Source organism: Zosterops lateralis (genome assembly GCF_965231275.1).
Source record: "Zosterops lateralis genome assembly, chromosome: 1".
Taxonomy (NCBI): domain Eukaryota; kingdom Metazoa; phylum Chordata; class Aves; order Passeriformes; family Zosteropidae; genus Zosterops; species Zosterops lateralis.
Genome location: NC_139762.1, coordinates 34864190 through 34880037, shown reverse-complemented (window position 1 = coordinate 34880037; position 15848 = coordinate 34864190). Strand labels below are relative to the sequence as shown.

Genomic DNA, 15848 nt, shown 5'->3' with positions numbered 1-15848 from the left:
CATTTTAGTGGGACATTTATTGGCAAAGGTGCACTGCTTTTAGCAATATCAGCCCTGACTCTGGAGCTATTTAATTGTTGAAGATCCTGAAATGCTGGACATGCAGCTGGTAGGGATGACAGCTGCTACTCCAAGCTCATGTGAGAACCCCCTTCACCCTGGGCCCCAAGCTTCAGTAATAATACACTGGTATTTTGGGCTGCAGTGTTTAAAGACATGATAGTGCTAAATAAATATGGTCATACAGGTTGTGTGCATATAATACCGAGCGACTTGAAGACTAGAATGAACATTTTAATTTCTTGTTTGTTCTTCCCTCCTCCCTGCCCTAATTCAGTATTACATTAAGAAAAGATCCAGCCTTGAACACCAATTCAATATTATAATACAAAAGCATCCAGCCCTGAACACCTCTTGAAGAAAAATCACACTGATGTCAATTTGCTGTCAGGTAAGGGAACAATAAGATTTCTTCCTTTTGTTTCCTTTCTTGTATAGTCTGTTTAGCTCCTGAGCCATCTAAAATGTACACGAGGACATTCCACAGTAATGCAAGTGTTCATAAACAAGATCAATATATACATAAAATTAGGCATCATTTAAATATGAAAGCTGTGATCTCTTTGCGACAAAGAAATCTGAATTGTACAATATGTATTTAAAGCATGTAGGATATTTTTGAATCTTTCCAGACTTATTTTCAACCCTCTCTTCCCACAAAACCCAGTTAGGCAGCTATCCAGGGCACTTGTAAAAACACTGCACTGGATGACTTACTGAACAGTTTAAATTTTGTGGGAAAAAACGCAAATCATTCTTCACTGTTCACTTTTTAATTTGAAGAAAATACAGATATAAAAAAGAGATTTAATTTCCTATTTAGGTATATCAAGTAGAAACCTTTCTGAGTCAATAAAACAGTGACCAAAATATCATCAAAACAGGCCTTATCTTTTTCTTTTGCGCCTACCATGTAGGTATTTTTTAAGTGAGGTAAGGGTCATGTTTTGAATATCATAGAATACATTCCAGTGGGGGAAAGACAGGGAGAAGAAACAATTAAAGAGAGGTTGAGCTGACAGTGCAGTTTCTTGCAGTGACAACCACATGTATTCATAAATATTTTACAAGTGCAGCTTTCAGACTAGTAAATTTAACTGCCACATTAATGCAACTTGCAAGTTTATAACCTGGACATTTGTGTGTTGTGAATGTCCAGCATTCTGTCCATGTTGACAGTAAAAGGTTTATGTTTTGAAGGCTTTTCTCCTGCAGAGTGATTTCCAGATGTAAAGCTCTTGTCTTATACTGCAGCTGTGCTTTTTGTACAATACTACAATGCATCAATTATTAATTCCATTGAAAGATGTCACAAATATACTACTTATGACATATTCTGTGCTGTCCATGAATGTAGTAGAATCTTTTCATGTCCAAGAATACCACAGAGTGGTCTCAGGAGTGCTGCAGAAAAAGTTGTATGCTTTTTACGTTCAGTGCATTTTATTATTAACGCTACAGAGGTTCTAAACTGAAACTGATGAAAATAAATGTTGTGATCAGAACCAATTATGAACAAAATGATTGCAGCTGACATTCAGAAATGTCGTCAGTATCACAAATACCACCACTCAGCATTAAGACTGTTTCCCATAAGTCAGTGTTAAAATTAGTGGTCACTTGAAAAGCTTAAATATCGTTCAGCAAATGGTGTGGATCTTTCCACTTCTTTGGATTAGCAGGAAAGAATGAAAAATGGTGTCCTAAAAGGGAGATGACATTGTTAAAGGACAGACTATAACCCAAAAAATTTAAGGGATCTGGAAATATGCAAAGGGAAGAAGCCAGCTAGACTGGACTTTGTGAGGGCAAATGTGATGATCACCCTCGAGAGTAGAGGTATTTTGTATAGAGTCTCTCCATCTAACTTCTGGGTTCTGACATTACAATGACAGAAATAAAGAAAGGTCAAGGGGAAAGCAATACAAAGTAAGAACATTTCTAACCTGTTGTGAAACCTGATTTGCCCTAATCCTGTACTGAAACCTATTTTAATCTTTCACAAGAATTATAGTCTTGGCTGAAAACCAGACCCACCCCACTTGCTGTCATGTCAAGAGAACATTAAGTCCATGTCAATGGATATGTTTTGATCCAGCTTGTCTTCTTTACAGCTTCGGCTCATGGCAGTTCTGCAGAACTTTTGATGAAAACAATCTCCTCATCTCTGGCATATTCCTCGTGAAAAGACGAGAAGCACAGAAGGTATGCACTATATGCATTTTCCTCGACAAGCCAAGGTGAATTAATCCCTGTGGACAGATGCTTCAAAAAAAAGCTGTCTGCCAATAGAATTGATGTCTGGCTCCTTGACTGTTTTCTGCCAGAGTCCAATCCTTTCAATATGCACCAATCTGATTAATCCTTCAGTGGGTAGCAAGGTGGTGCTTATTAGAAGAAACTATACTTTGCAATGAAATGAGCTGCATTCTACAAAATTATTTTATTTTGCCCTTTGCATGCACACATCACAATAGTTTGCAGGCAGTTACAATCAAATCCACTCGGGATTATCTCTTATAGATGACTTTAGTCTGAAGAATAAGACCCTGTAAACTGCAGATACTATTTCTTTTCATTGTTTCTAATGAAGGGAAAAAGACCAGTCAAGTGTTTGTTACAGTAACTCATGAAAACGGCTTTAAAACTGATTGAATCAATTTCCCTCTATCTTGTTACTTCCGACCTGAGTAATTTTTAAGAGTTCAAGCCAAGTAAGTGCAATCCATGTCTGACTTTATATCCATACATCTCCTTCTTTCCCTTTCTATTCCAGGAGTCCTACTGTACATCCCAGAGGGCTAAGTCTTCCAAACAAGAGATGAGCCACGTGAGAGGGTATCATGTGTTGGAACATGAAATTCAACTCTTCTCTGTAGTAATTCCCAAGATACTCCACTTTCTCACACCATACTGCAGGCATATGTGGTAACTGCTTATTTTCTAGATGTAAGAACAAAGTATTGCTTAATTTATTTATTGTCTAGTGTCTTATATGTCAATGGGATAAAGACACAAGAAGGCTATGAGCCTTCTTCTAGGTTTTCTCTTTACACATAGGTATGTCAAATATTCCCAAAGTGGGAATTGTCTAATAAAATTTATTTGTTTAAGAAACAAGATGGCCAAAATCCAGATAACCTATTCTAATGCATCTCATCATCTTATATGCATAAACATTCAAAATGGAAACTTCTCAGTTATCTCAGCAAGGAAAAATTCAGTTACTGAAATGAATATGATAATATTGCATCTGTATCTTACCATCAGCCTCCTTTTCAGAGAAGTTCTTATTTCTCTCAAATGTTCTAGAAGGTAGGAAGAAAGTTAGTTGTTTTTATACTGGGACCACACTTGCCCTGCTACAACTCTTAATTTTTTCTAAAACCTCTTTGAAAACCTTTCTGGATTTGATTTATTTTTTCATCCCAGTCCCAGATAGATACAGGCAATAAGCAATATGCCCTCTGCTTGCTCCTTTCCAATCTTGTATGCATAGTTATTAATCTTCATAATGTTTCTCAGACAGGTCTTTGTTCCCTAATGACTCCAGGCACACCTTTGGGCATATTAGTAGGCAAAACCCCTGGTGTTTTTCAGGACAGATTTCCCATAGTTTAGGTTATGAACCAAGTTCTGAATGTTTACTTAGGCACTCATTCAAATTTAGACTGAGATTTTTAAAAGTAGCAAGCAGTTGCTGCCATCAGTGTTGCATGGGCTCAGACTTTTTTCAAATGTATTTTCAGGACTTAAGAGCCTAATTTTTGTTGTAAGTCAATGTCACCAAAGTTGCCTAATCCCATTTTTAAAGTGAACCTTCACTGTGGCAATCATTTAAACCTAAAATGTAGAGTGAGTCAATGCATACATCCTTTTAAAAATACTACAGAAATTGCAAGGAATTTAGATTACATGCCATGTTGCCAGTCTTCAGAGTTCTAATATTTTTGTTTCAGAAAAATGAATAAAAGGAAAACATACTTCATGTATTGTAGCATCAGCCTATCAAATGTGCATTATACCCCAAGTCACAAAATTTAGAATAAGATGTGATGTTAAAAACCATGTATCAGTAGGAAAAAATCAGTAATATTCTTTAGTCCTACTATTTAGAATTAAGGAATAAATTAGTTAAATTTGTGAAAGTCTTAACATCTTCAAGAAGGCTTTCTTTCACCATGTTTTGTCTAAACATTATTTATTGGAACAATTTATTAAGCAAATTAATATTTGGAAATAATTTTATAATTTTCAGGCTAACTACCTTAACTCTCATCATTGTCAGTAGTGCAATGCCCTCGTTTGAAACAGCTGCTCCACGGATTTTATTTTAGAATTGATTAACTTTTAACCTTCTCATTTCCAGAGGTGGAATAACACTTCACCTATTACTTCTCAGAGTTTATCTTAGTGCTTAGGGAACATACATTAAAAAGGTCTTTTTCTTGTGAGCTGGGACATAATCAGCTTTGCAGGATAGGCCAAACCAGACTCATTCAACGAAAGATACTGCACCAAAAGTAAATATTTAAGATTTCCTATTAATTTTTAGCTATTACCCATATGTGTATTAATTATTACTTAATGAACACGATCATGTTCATTCCCTCCATCTTTTATTGCTCAATAGTCTTCTGCCTTCCAGTTGTAAGGGAGAGGATTTACTCATGAAGAAGGCTTATATACGGAAAAACAGTATGAACAATTTCTTGGGATGCAGTCTTCGTTGCACTGACTGAAATGCCAAGCCTCCTCCTGCCTCAATACTTTTTAGCAGTTCACTTTATTAGGCCCCACCTGTGAAGTGAAAAAGAATACGATTATTGAAGAAAGCTTGCTTTTAGTTGACAGGTTTCAAGTACCAGATCTAATTATCATGCCATAAACTGACAATTTCAAAGGATAATGTTCTGATAAATACTGTGTTAAAGCCAACACATTAAACGCATTTTCTCATTATGCCAATTGGAATGGAAACAATATTTTCCTTGCCATAGGCACATAAAAATATGGTCAGGCAGAAGCTGTAACAAAAACAGGTAACATTTTTATTATAATTAGGGAGAATATGTGCAGCTTCAAACATGGAACTGGACATCGATTCCTGCAGGCAGCTACTATCCATAACATGTAATTTTAACTCAGCCATCCAAGAAAATGGTGGTTTAGGTGCTATGCATTTATTTATATATACCTACATATGTACCCAACACTGTCTTGGAAATTTTTTGGTTTAAACCTCATTAGAAATGAGCAAATGTTTCTCAGACATTTAAATTATCGAAAAGTTCATGAAAATACGAAGATGAATAGGAGAGGAGGTTCTATAAATTCTGTAGAGAGGCTGAAGTAGTGAGTTCAAAAGTTTTAAGACCTAAGAGAATCCACACTGAAAACAGCAGGATCTTTCATACATGCCAGACTACAAAAAACCTCCCTCAGAAATCAACCACAAGACAAAAACTGTTTTAGTAGACCCAGTGCTCAACTTATTCAGAAAGAAGGCAAAATATTCTGTAAAAGAATAGATCAAAGGTAACTACCTGTTTGCTCTTCTGTGCACTCACAGGACCCATGTGATCTGGAGTCCCTTACTTGATAGCTTCTCCAGTCCAGAGAGGCTACTGGGCTGGTGGGGCTTCCCACATCCCTCAGAAGTGGTATACTTTTGCAAGCAATACCCAGACATACTCAGATATTCCTTGCAGTGAAAACAAATCATCATCTATGTCCTCAACTTTCCTCTCTGATTTAGGAACATGTAGAAGTAAGTGTTGAGCTCGACACCATTATTTGTTTTCTTTTATAAAAAACTGACAGATGCAGCTAGCAATTTGTGTGATAAAAGCATTATGCCTACCAGTATGCCATCCCCGCCCTTTTTAGATAAATATATGGCATGAAACATGACAAAAGTGTGCAGATCAGATTCTCCTCTCCCAGTCCTGCTTTCAGATAAGCCATCTACAGAGTCCCTTACTTAGCTAGTGTCACAAAACCAAAAGAAAACTAAATATGGAGGAGACAGAGATTGAGAGAAAAAGGACAATCTTTTGAGTAATACAGCCTTCAGATCTATGTTCATGAAGCCACAACACAGGAGATTAACAAATCTTGCTGCAGCCTTCCTAAGGTACAGGTGATATAGTCTGAATCATCTCTAAGCTGCTACTGTTATGTTACTGAATCTTTTAAAGAAAAAGTTAATGATGCTTTGAAGGACTACAAGTGAAAAAGGTTTCTTCCACTTAATTTCTGCTCTCCAAGTGATCTGATTTTGCTGAAAAAGGAGTGAAGAACATGTCCACAGGGGTTTTCACCCCAAGGTGTTTGCTGTCATGCAGAACAGTGCTGGGAAGCATTGATGTGTTTCATTTATTCAAGACTGTGATACTACTCTAGTACTGCTGTATCCTTGACTCTCACCACATTCACATTACTATTGGACTCACCTCTTAATGCATCTCTGAGAAAGAATATACCTATCTGTGCACTGGTGCTGTTAATATGTAACTCACAAAGATAACTTAGTTTAATCATATTGCTGGCTAGTAAAGATCTGTTGCATAATTTTGGCAAAGCATCAATACCTCTTTAACCACATGTGTCAAATTTTATATTCCGAGCCATGTCCCATCAGGACAGGAATGTGAAAATTAATTCAGATGACATGCGGTTGGTATGGTGCAAATAAACAGTGTTCTGACATATCTCAAAGGCATTTGCATAACTGCAAGGTGCAGGTGTTTCCAAGAATCCCTGGCATGGCTTATGACTGACAGTATTTAGCTCCAGGCTTCCTGGCCAAAATACATTCCAAACACTATGGAAAGAAAAGAAACATACCAGCTCATATAATAATTTCTAAATATTACTGTATGAGGTGGTGACGACTTTCTGAAGAAGCTACAGATAAGCTGGGGGAAGAAAGAAAAATCCCAAGAGAAGGCAACTGTATATATGGATATGAACTGGCAATCCCAAATACATGAGACATTCAAATCCTTTGGATTAAGTTTCTGCACGAAGCTGGCAATGCTTTGAGATAGACAATTCTTTTCCTATTGCTTGCAGTTGCCATGAGTTTACTGGAAGCACTGACTCATGCTTAATTAGTGGTGCCTTGGGTTATTTTTATATTGTTTTTATGTGTTTATAGCATCTGCTATTTTTAAGGCATGTTATTATTCTTCAGAAGATTTCATTGAGATCTGGCACAATGATTGAGATCTGGCATAAGATATTGAAACCTGAAAAAATATATTTTCAATATCTTGTTATGACTTAATTCCAAGCAGACAAATCTATGGATAATAAGCTTTCTTCATTTAAGTGAGTTAATCAAGTAATGGATTGGTTATTAGCTAATACATGGAGTTGGCTCCACACCTAAATTCCTCAGAGATAATGAAATTATATCTATTAGAATGATTGCACAGCTCTTTGTATCTGCACAAAAACACTTTTGTATCTGTAAGTAGAGCAGGAAAGTGTTAAAATTTTAAATCCCTGGCAAACCTCAGAGGAAAACATCTTTGCTCACAGTGTTTGTTCACCACATGGTGCATGCTTTAGAAGGTGCTAAATCAGCAAAACTGCTGAATTTGAAATATTGGAAACATTCATCTGCCTCTGAATTCAGTTATGCTATATGTAAAGATCCTGATTAGAATCTGATAGTATAACAGCAATGTGGAATTGCATATTAAACATACCTAACCTGTCATTAAAAACCTCTAATTACAGTCATCAGAAGAGTCCCCGTGCTGCTACTTGTCATGCTGTATCTATATCTCATTTTAATGGGAGAAGACAGTATTTCTGATTATGTCACTTAATGTAGGCTGTATGAAAGTTATGGGCCTGAACCTGTTCCCACGGAGGTCAATGGCAGTTTTGCCATTGTCTTCAATTAGAATAGGATGTCGTTTTACAACACTAGAGTTTCATTTGCATTAATTAATTTACTTAGCAGGTAATGAAAAACTTGAAAAAACAGCCCTCTGGCTCATGAGTTTGGCACCATATTTAATATTTTCATTAGGAATAATTGCATTGATAAACTTTTAAGTAGGAAAGGGTAAGATAGATCAGTGCATTAGGTAAAATCAAGCAGCTGATTGGGAAGCCCTGAGACTGCCTTCTGTGCCCTGGCCTGGTTTTCTTTTATTTGTCAGTGACTAGGTCTAGGATGTTGAATCTTTAATGCTTAGCAGTGTTAGATTTAGGCACAAAAGTTCCATACCTTATGGATGAATATGATTTATACATCATGGAGACGTTTACTCAGCAGACACTACAGAACTGGTTTTCGCATCAGTAGCCTTGCAGGGAACAGCAAAGATAGATGGGAGATGAGGCTGAGGTGCTTCTTCACATCATGGTTGAAGCCAGGAGATAGACGTCTGGGAAGATCCATACAAATGTCAGTGAAAGCAAACACAATCCTGTGGAAGCAGACTTACGTAAAGTGCTTTGATTTCTTAAATTAAACGTAAACCAGATCTGTCTCCTTCTAACATTTTAGCTTTTAAGCAGCTAACAGCAGCTATAATGTTAGCACCACGCTCATGCCTGGGTAAGATAAGAAGCTGCAAAAACAGTGATAGAGGCAGTTCTGCCAAGCAAAAAGGATTGCATTTGTGCCAGCTGCTGGGGATGTAAGGTAGCCCCAAAATGCACACTCTGGGACTGCAGAAATATAAGGACTCTATACATTAAACTTCTCACAGAAAGGACATGAATTAAATGATCTTATAGTGAGCCAGTGACAGCTGAAGGATTACACTGGCCTGCTGGAGTGGTGGTATGGCCCAGCAGTGGATGTGCTTGTTTAGGATTTCTGTGATCTGATCTCCACATGCTGCCACATACTTCCCCTGTCTAGAAGACAGAAGTCTGGCAACGCCACTTCTCCTTCTGGGCACTGTTTCTACAGCCTGGCGGTAATAACCCCTCTTTACCTCCTAAGGTTTCTGTTTTGGTTGGGTTTGTAAGGTGCTTAGTTACCCAAGCATTGGGAGCTATAAAACATCAAGATCAATTGAAAACCTGTCAGTCAGAACTTGAAAACCCATCAGTCTCTGTATTCAGAGCTTTTTATTAAATTAAGAAGGAAAAAAAAAGTGAGACAAATATTGGCTTGAAGTCTGCTTGTCCTCTTTAGCATATTGCTGTGATTGTCCCGGAATACTTTTAGCCAGGCACACTGTACTTTATGGACATTATTGTAGAAATACTTGCTGAGAAAAGCTATTTTATTAATTGGGTATTTTCGCTGTAAGTCATGTGATATCCCAGAAGACACTTTATAAATAAAGTGTATTTGCATCAGGAGTTTTTCAAGGTTCTCTATTTTACAAAATAATAGTTCACATGTAAACTAAATCCATTGAGGTGAAGCTTATCAGTTGAGCACTTAAATAAAGTGAAATCAAATGCAATTACTAGTGGAGAAAACAAATGCTTCTTATTTGGCATGATGTTTTACATATCTATGTATCACTTTAAATAAGGTAATTGATGTTCATCTCGTAGAGAAAATGAGTTTGCATGGCAAGAAATAAGCCTATATATCTGCCTCACTTGGACCAGTCCTTTCTATATGAAGCCTGAAGACTTTCATCTGTTTCCCAGAAACAATGCCGAATGCAGACAATTAAAAATATTTGATTTTAGATTTTATGATACTTTACAGATTTGTTACTCTTTGTGGCAATCACAAGAGTAGGAAAAAAAAAAAAAGCTAGGAGTGCTGCAAGGAAAAACACTGGGTTAAGCACATTAAAAGAAAAATTCATTTGCAATTGTTTTAAAAAAATAGAGAGCTGATGCCTATGCATATGATGCAACATTTAGTCCTCTTCTTGTTAGTTAGACAATAATCTGTCATATATTAATTTTTTTAGGCTGATGGAAGCACTCTTCTACAGTGCACTTTGACTTTTTAAAAATAAAAATAACACAACAGCTTATTTTTTAACTCTTAGCTTACTACTTCACTAATTTAGTTGAAGGCTTGGTGTATCTCTGAGTAATACCACTTGTTTAGAAAGTTCTTTATTTCAGTTTAAAGACTGGAAGTTTAGAGGCTGTGAGCCTGTATTCTGTAGCTTAATGCACAAACTGTGTTCAGATTCTGATTCAGTTCCACTTTAAAACTGACTGTTTTATTTCCCCTGTGAAAGAAAACGTAGCATTACACAGAAAAGTTTTGCAACTCTTGAAACTCTCTTCCACCACCTCTCCCTGCCCCCACCCCCCGTTACTGTACCTTCTACAATATACAGAAGAGGGAAATTTAAAAATGGAATTGCCCTGATAATCACAAAACACAGGCACACTTAAGCTGCCTGTGCCTCAAGGCTTCTGCTAATTATTGTCAAATTTACCTCTATGTCTCCAAAGTAACAGTTTTTGCTTGATTACAGAAGGACACTTTTCTACCTATTGATTTCTCCTGAAAATCTGATTGCTGTATTTAGTAGATACAGTCTTCAGATACTACCTTCTTAAAAATTTCTTAAAAATCAGCTTCTGGATGAAGAGTGGAGAGCCAGGCTAATGACACTATTGCAGGAAAGAGTCAGCTGGGCTCAGTGGGTATCTATTCTCTTTGGTTTGCAGGGTAGTCAATGAGCAGAAGTTTCCTGACAGTCCAAAACACAGAGGAATCCCTCCAAACTGGTCATAGAAAAATGCTGTCCCTTCCTCAGGGATGGAGGAAGAGGCACGGAGAAGAAAAATCAGGGCAACAGCTCAGGTGATGGCAACTGCCTTATGGCACAGGAGTAGAACTGATCAGATAGAACCCATTCCATTGCAATAGGAAAAGGATATAGGCTCTTCATACAGAAATGCAAGGAAAAGTAGACTTCATTAATTCCATTACCTATGGTATAATTTGTTTAAAATAGGACCCAATGCCTTATATCATAGTTAATCAGAGGCAAAAAGAACTAGAAAGAACACTAATTTAGATTAGAGACTACATAGTTCCTCACTATTAAATCTACCTCTCAAAGAATGATGAGGTTTAGATTTTATTTCTGGAGAAAGGAAGATGATGTTTTAGCATGTTTACTCACTGCAGTGTTATTAAGAATCTTTGTGGTTCCAAATTATTCATTAGATATCAAGATTGCACAGGGGGTTAAGAAAAGTTTACATGAGATCTAATTATTAACTCCAGTCAAAGAGAGCTTCCCTCTCCACTTCCTAAAACCATACTCATCTGCAGAAAGACCCACCAGGACATCTCTGTACATCCTGAAGAGGAGAAACAGGTAGAGGAAGAGTCTTTACTTCTTCTGCATTTCAGATGTTGAAGAACGAAGGGTGAGATACAAACAAGAACAAATGGATTTAGTATGAGCTGAAATCCCACAACCCCTTACTCATCTGGTTGTCTCCAGATTTCACTGGCACTATTTGCATGATAAGCAACAGAAATCTTCTTCTGTAACACTTGGGGAGTTATCTTTGGCTTGCTTTCACAGACTTTTATGAGAAAAAATGTATGACTGAAATCTCATACCAGTGCCAAAACTAACTTTCAGGATGTTCCATTTGAATCAATCCAGCTGGAAAATCACCTCAAAACAGGATCTTATTGAAACCCTAAAGCTTTTATCTGATAGGAGCTTTCTTAATATTTTTTTAAAATAAGACATTGAACTTGATGAGACACAGAATATTTTTTGTCTAATAAAATATTGAATAATCCCAATAGATGCTCAGGTAAAAAATCCTCATGCAAAAATGTTTCCCACAATATGTAATAGAAAACCTCAAAATTATATTAATTAACCTATAGTTTTGATAACAGAAATACCAATCTTTCTTTGCAGAGGTAATTCTTAGGTAAAATTAGGCATTGCTGGAAAATAGTCAAGTACAAAAATTAAAAGCTCTGCCCTTGTTGCTCCCTCCATATTCGGAAAGCTGAAGACTTCAGCATCAAACCCAATAGCTCTGAAAGCTGAGTGGGTAGTTAGGATATAGCATATAACGAATTATCTAGGGGACAGTTTTTACAGTTTTTCAGTTCAGCACCTTTCTGTGGTTGTATAGCTAGGAAAACATGAAGACAGAAGGGAATGAGTTCTGTTTTTTGAGATGTGTTTTTAAACCTGGGAGTTGGGAATTACTCAAACTGAGATCTTAAAATAGAGGAAGAGACATTTAGAGCAAGACAGTACTGACCTGGGAAGACAGTACCTACCTACATGAAGTAGACAGTACTTACCATCATGAAGCAAAGTGCATCAGTTTTACAACTCAGAACACTAAACAGTGACACCAAAGCCTCCCAACTGCAGAAAAAAAAGTCACTGTAGCAATTTTTCAGAATACAAACTAACAAAAAAACACACACCTGGTGTTCAAAATTTTTACAGTCTTGTGGGGTACATTTTAGTTCCATCTGTGATCACCCCATAAACTGAAGAGTGTGTTCAGCTCATGTTTGATGGGCTGAATTACATAGGCTAAATTCTAAATGCAAGGCTATGTTTCCACATTCTAGCATAGTACAGTCAATGCAACCCAACTGTGCAAACAATATTTGATTGCCTCAAGGTTTTTGTTTCTGTATAAAATGCCTATAAGAGGACAGCAAAATAGGAAGCTTTCATGGAGATAGATTCTGAATAGAAGAAGATACACAACATCATAATGAGTTGTTACATGAAGTATTAGCTCTTCTTTATGTTTCAAAGTTAATGTGTAAACTTATTCTCAAAGCAACTGTCGTGAGGTTCTGAAAGCATCTTTGCATGTGAGGAAATAATTTAAACTTGAATAATAGCAGCAAATCCTAAGAAACCGCTAATGATGTTTCGCCAGAGAAAAAAGGATTTGAATCTGCTTTTCCACTGTAAGAGGCACCTCTGCTTTTCTTCAGTGCAGCAACCACAGTCAAAAGGCATATGGGGGTGCCGTATTTAGAGCACTGTCATTCAATAAGATAATTTCCTGATTTTTTTGAAACACAGTTTTTTGTGCAAAAAAAGAAATCAATTCTGTAAACAAAGTCAGTGCTCCTTCCATTTAACAGCTCTATGTGCATACCAGAAATCTTTGCCAACTACTGTTCAATGTAATTAATTAAAAAAATACAAATATTCTGACTATTGACTAGCTGTTTTGTTCGGAGTCCAGTAAAAGAAGACAGACAGCCAACAGGGCCAGCAGATGAGAACACAGAGTATCCCCAGCAAGGCTGCTGCTGCCTGTGTGAAATAGTGCAGGGATCAGTGCAGGGAGCATGCACTGTAATTGAATTAATTTTCTACTAAAGGACATGTACACAACAAGCAGCAGCTGCACACAGGTCCTTTTTCAGTCATCTCCTAGAATCTCAATTTTAAAAGCATGGCTGCAGAAGCATGGAACATTTAAGGGAAAAATTCTGGATTTCCCAGTAAACCAGATATATCACATTTTTTCAGGGAAGCAAGGCAGTAATGATGCTGCTCCTGAATGGGAAAGTTTATTCTTCCCACAGCTGCACTGCTGTAGGCTCTCTGCAGATCCAGGTAGACTCAGTTCCTCCTGAGCTCCCTGTTTTCCCAGCTCTCCCCACACAGAAAGACAATAAACTTCTCTGTGTTCCCTGTTGCATTGCTTCCCACACATCAAGAACTCCAGATCCATGGGCCTGGTTAGGCAAAGTGGTGTGTCTGGTTTTGATGAGGCACAAGCTGTGGAATCCTCAGAAACCAGGCTGAAACAGCACTGAAGCCAGACTTGTTTCAGGAAGGAGTCTGTTTTGAATTATGCTTCCTATTAGTGGTAGATTTAAAAATTAGGGAACTATGAGTAAATCTGGAGCTTAACAAGGCTTAAAATAGGCCTGGGTCACAAAACTTGATGACTATGTGATGGGCTGGTCTTCACTGCAACAAGGAGGTCTTTAACAAAAAAAGTAAGCAGAAAAAGCCAGAGTGAGTGGAGTATGGGGGATGGGAAATAATAAAGGTAAGTTATTTCTTCCCATCTTGTGTTCTGAAACACAGAAAAAGTTTACACAAATGGTAAACATATGGAATAAATTATCAGGAGAATGATCTCAAAACAAAGACTACAACAGAGTTCAAGTGACACATTTCTGGAACAGAAATGGATGGTGCCATAAAGTCAACACAAGAAAGTAGGATTATGATTAACCTGAAAAAGGGCAAGCAAATTAGGTTACAAGCTATTTTCCTATTCCTTATGGCAGCTTCCCAAGACTGCACATCTGAAATGTGTAATTTAACATAAGCCCAAAGAGACTTCCTTGCCAACTACAGAAAAATTAATCAAACATATTCTTGTACCAGATGAGTAGTAGGTATTTATACAAATAAAGAGGCATGATCTATTTATACACATATGCACCCAGATGCCTGTGCATGTTTATTATAGTTGAATTGAAATTAGATAACCAACATAAAAACCATTACACAACATTATACAGGTCAGTGAGTTCACTGCTTCAGTTTCAGCCAGGCTGGCCATAACATCAGGTAATAAAGCTGCAATGCTTTGAAAACACAGATGTATTTGAAATGAGTTACTCCATGTGATTAAAAGAGATGTGAGAGGTCAGGAGAACAATATAATCTAACACCACGTCTACATTGCAGACTTCAGCGGGTACAGCTACACCAAGCAGAAGTAGGAAACTGTTTCATATGTGACTGATACAGCCACACTGCCAGCTGTGCCACAAGTCTTAATATAATTACACTGGTATAAAGCTGCAATTTCATAAAGCAAACTTCTTTTACTTAGTATTTTTCCTACGCTGGTATGATATACAGATGTGCTAACATAACCACAGCTCTAACACAAACATTTTCTGTAGCAATAACATAGATACAGCCAAAACCATCCAGGGCATAAAAACACATGCCAAGAGTTTACTTTGACTATTTCTACACTAAGTATATTACATCACCAACGTGCTCCAAATACACACAACTAGGGATTTGTGAGAAAAACATACAAAAGCTGCCCCGCAAGCAACACTCCAGCGAAGTTGGCCCTTCTAGCAGCCCAGCTGTGTTGCTTAGCAACAGCATCTCTTTTTGACGCTGCCCACACACCTGTGCTAACAGACTCCAATACGAACGGGCCTGTTCCCACAGCTTCAATGTTTTCCTCGAGTTCCATGCCTTGATTTCGCCAGCTGCAACCACTGGGATATTGGCAGAGGCACGATGTTGGGCTGTAGTCTGCCATCCTAAACCCTGACACAGATAATGACAGAAAGCCGAGAGGGACAAGGTCGGCACCGAGCTCTGAAAGAAAGATGGAAAGACGTCTGGAAGAAATTAAATCCCCAAAACACCACCCTCCACACCCACAGACCCAGCCCTTCCAGCCCCTGTGGGAGGAGAGGGGGACGCCAGCCCCTGTCTTAGTGGGCGGGACAATCAATGGGCCAATCAGAGAGGGGCCTCGGGGCACTCTTATCCAATAGCCAACGTTTCCTGCCCTGCGGGGTGGGGCGCGGGAGAGTCCGCGCCGAGCGCCACGTTTATTTCTGGCGCGGGGGCGGGGCCGCGGTGCCCTCACGCGGGATGGCGCCGGCAGCGGTCACGTGGGAGGCAGCGCCCTCACGGAGGCCTATGGACATTGGCGGTGGGGGCAGAGGGGATGAGGCGCATGCGCGGGGCTGAGGGGCGGGGGAGCGTGACGGGGGAAACCCCGCCGCCGACACTTGAAGCTCCACCCAGTAGCGCCAAACCCCGCCCCAGCCTCAAGCCCCGCCCCTGTGGCGGGAAAACCACGCCCTG

The 15848-nt window shown here is 38.4% G+C and overlaps 1 long non-coding RNA gene across 1 annotated transcript; it reads right to left on the bottom strand.

Moving 5' to 3' along the window:
• Positions 1 to 4542: 4542 nt before the first annotated feature.
• On the bottom strand, positions 4543 to 15399 carry LOC310916424. Its single transcript, XR_014591297.1, has 3 exons — positions 15156 to 15399; positions 8309 to 8468; positions 4543 to 4860 (listed from the first exon to the last, which is right to left on the bottom strand). It is a non-coding gene; the product is annotated as an uncharacterized lncRNA (long non-coding RNA).
• Between the last annotated feature and the right edge of the window lie 449 nt (positions 15400 to 15848).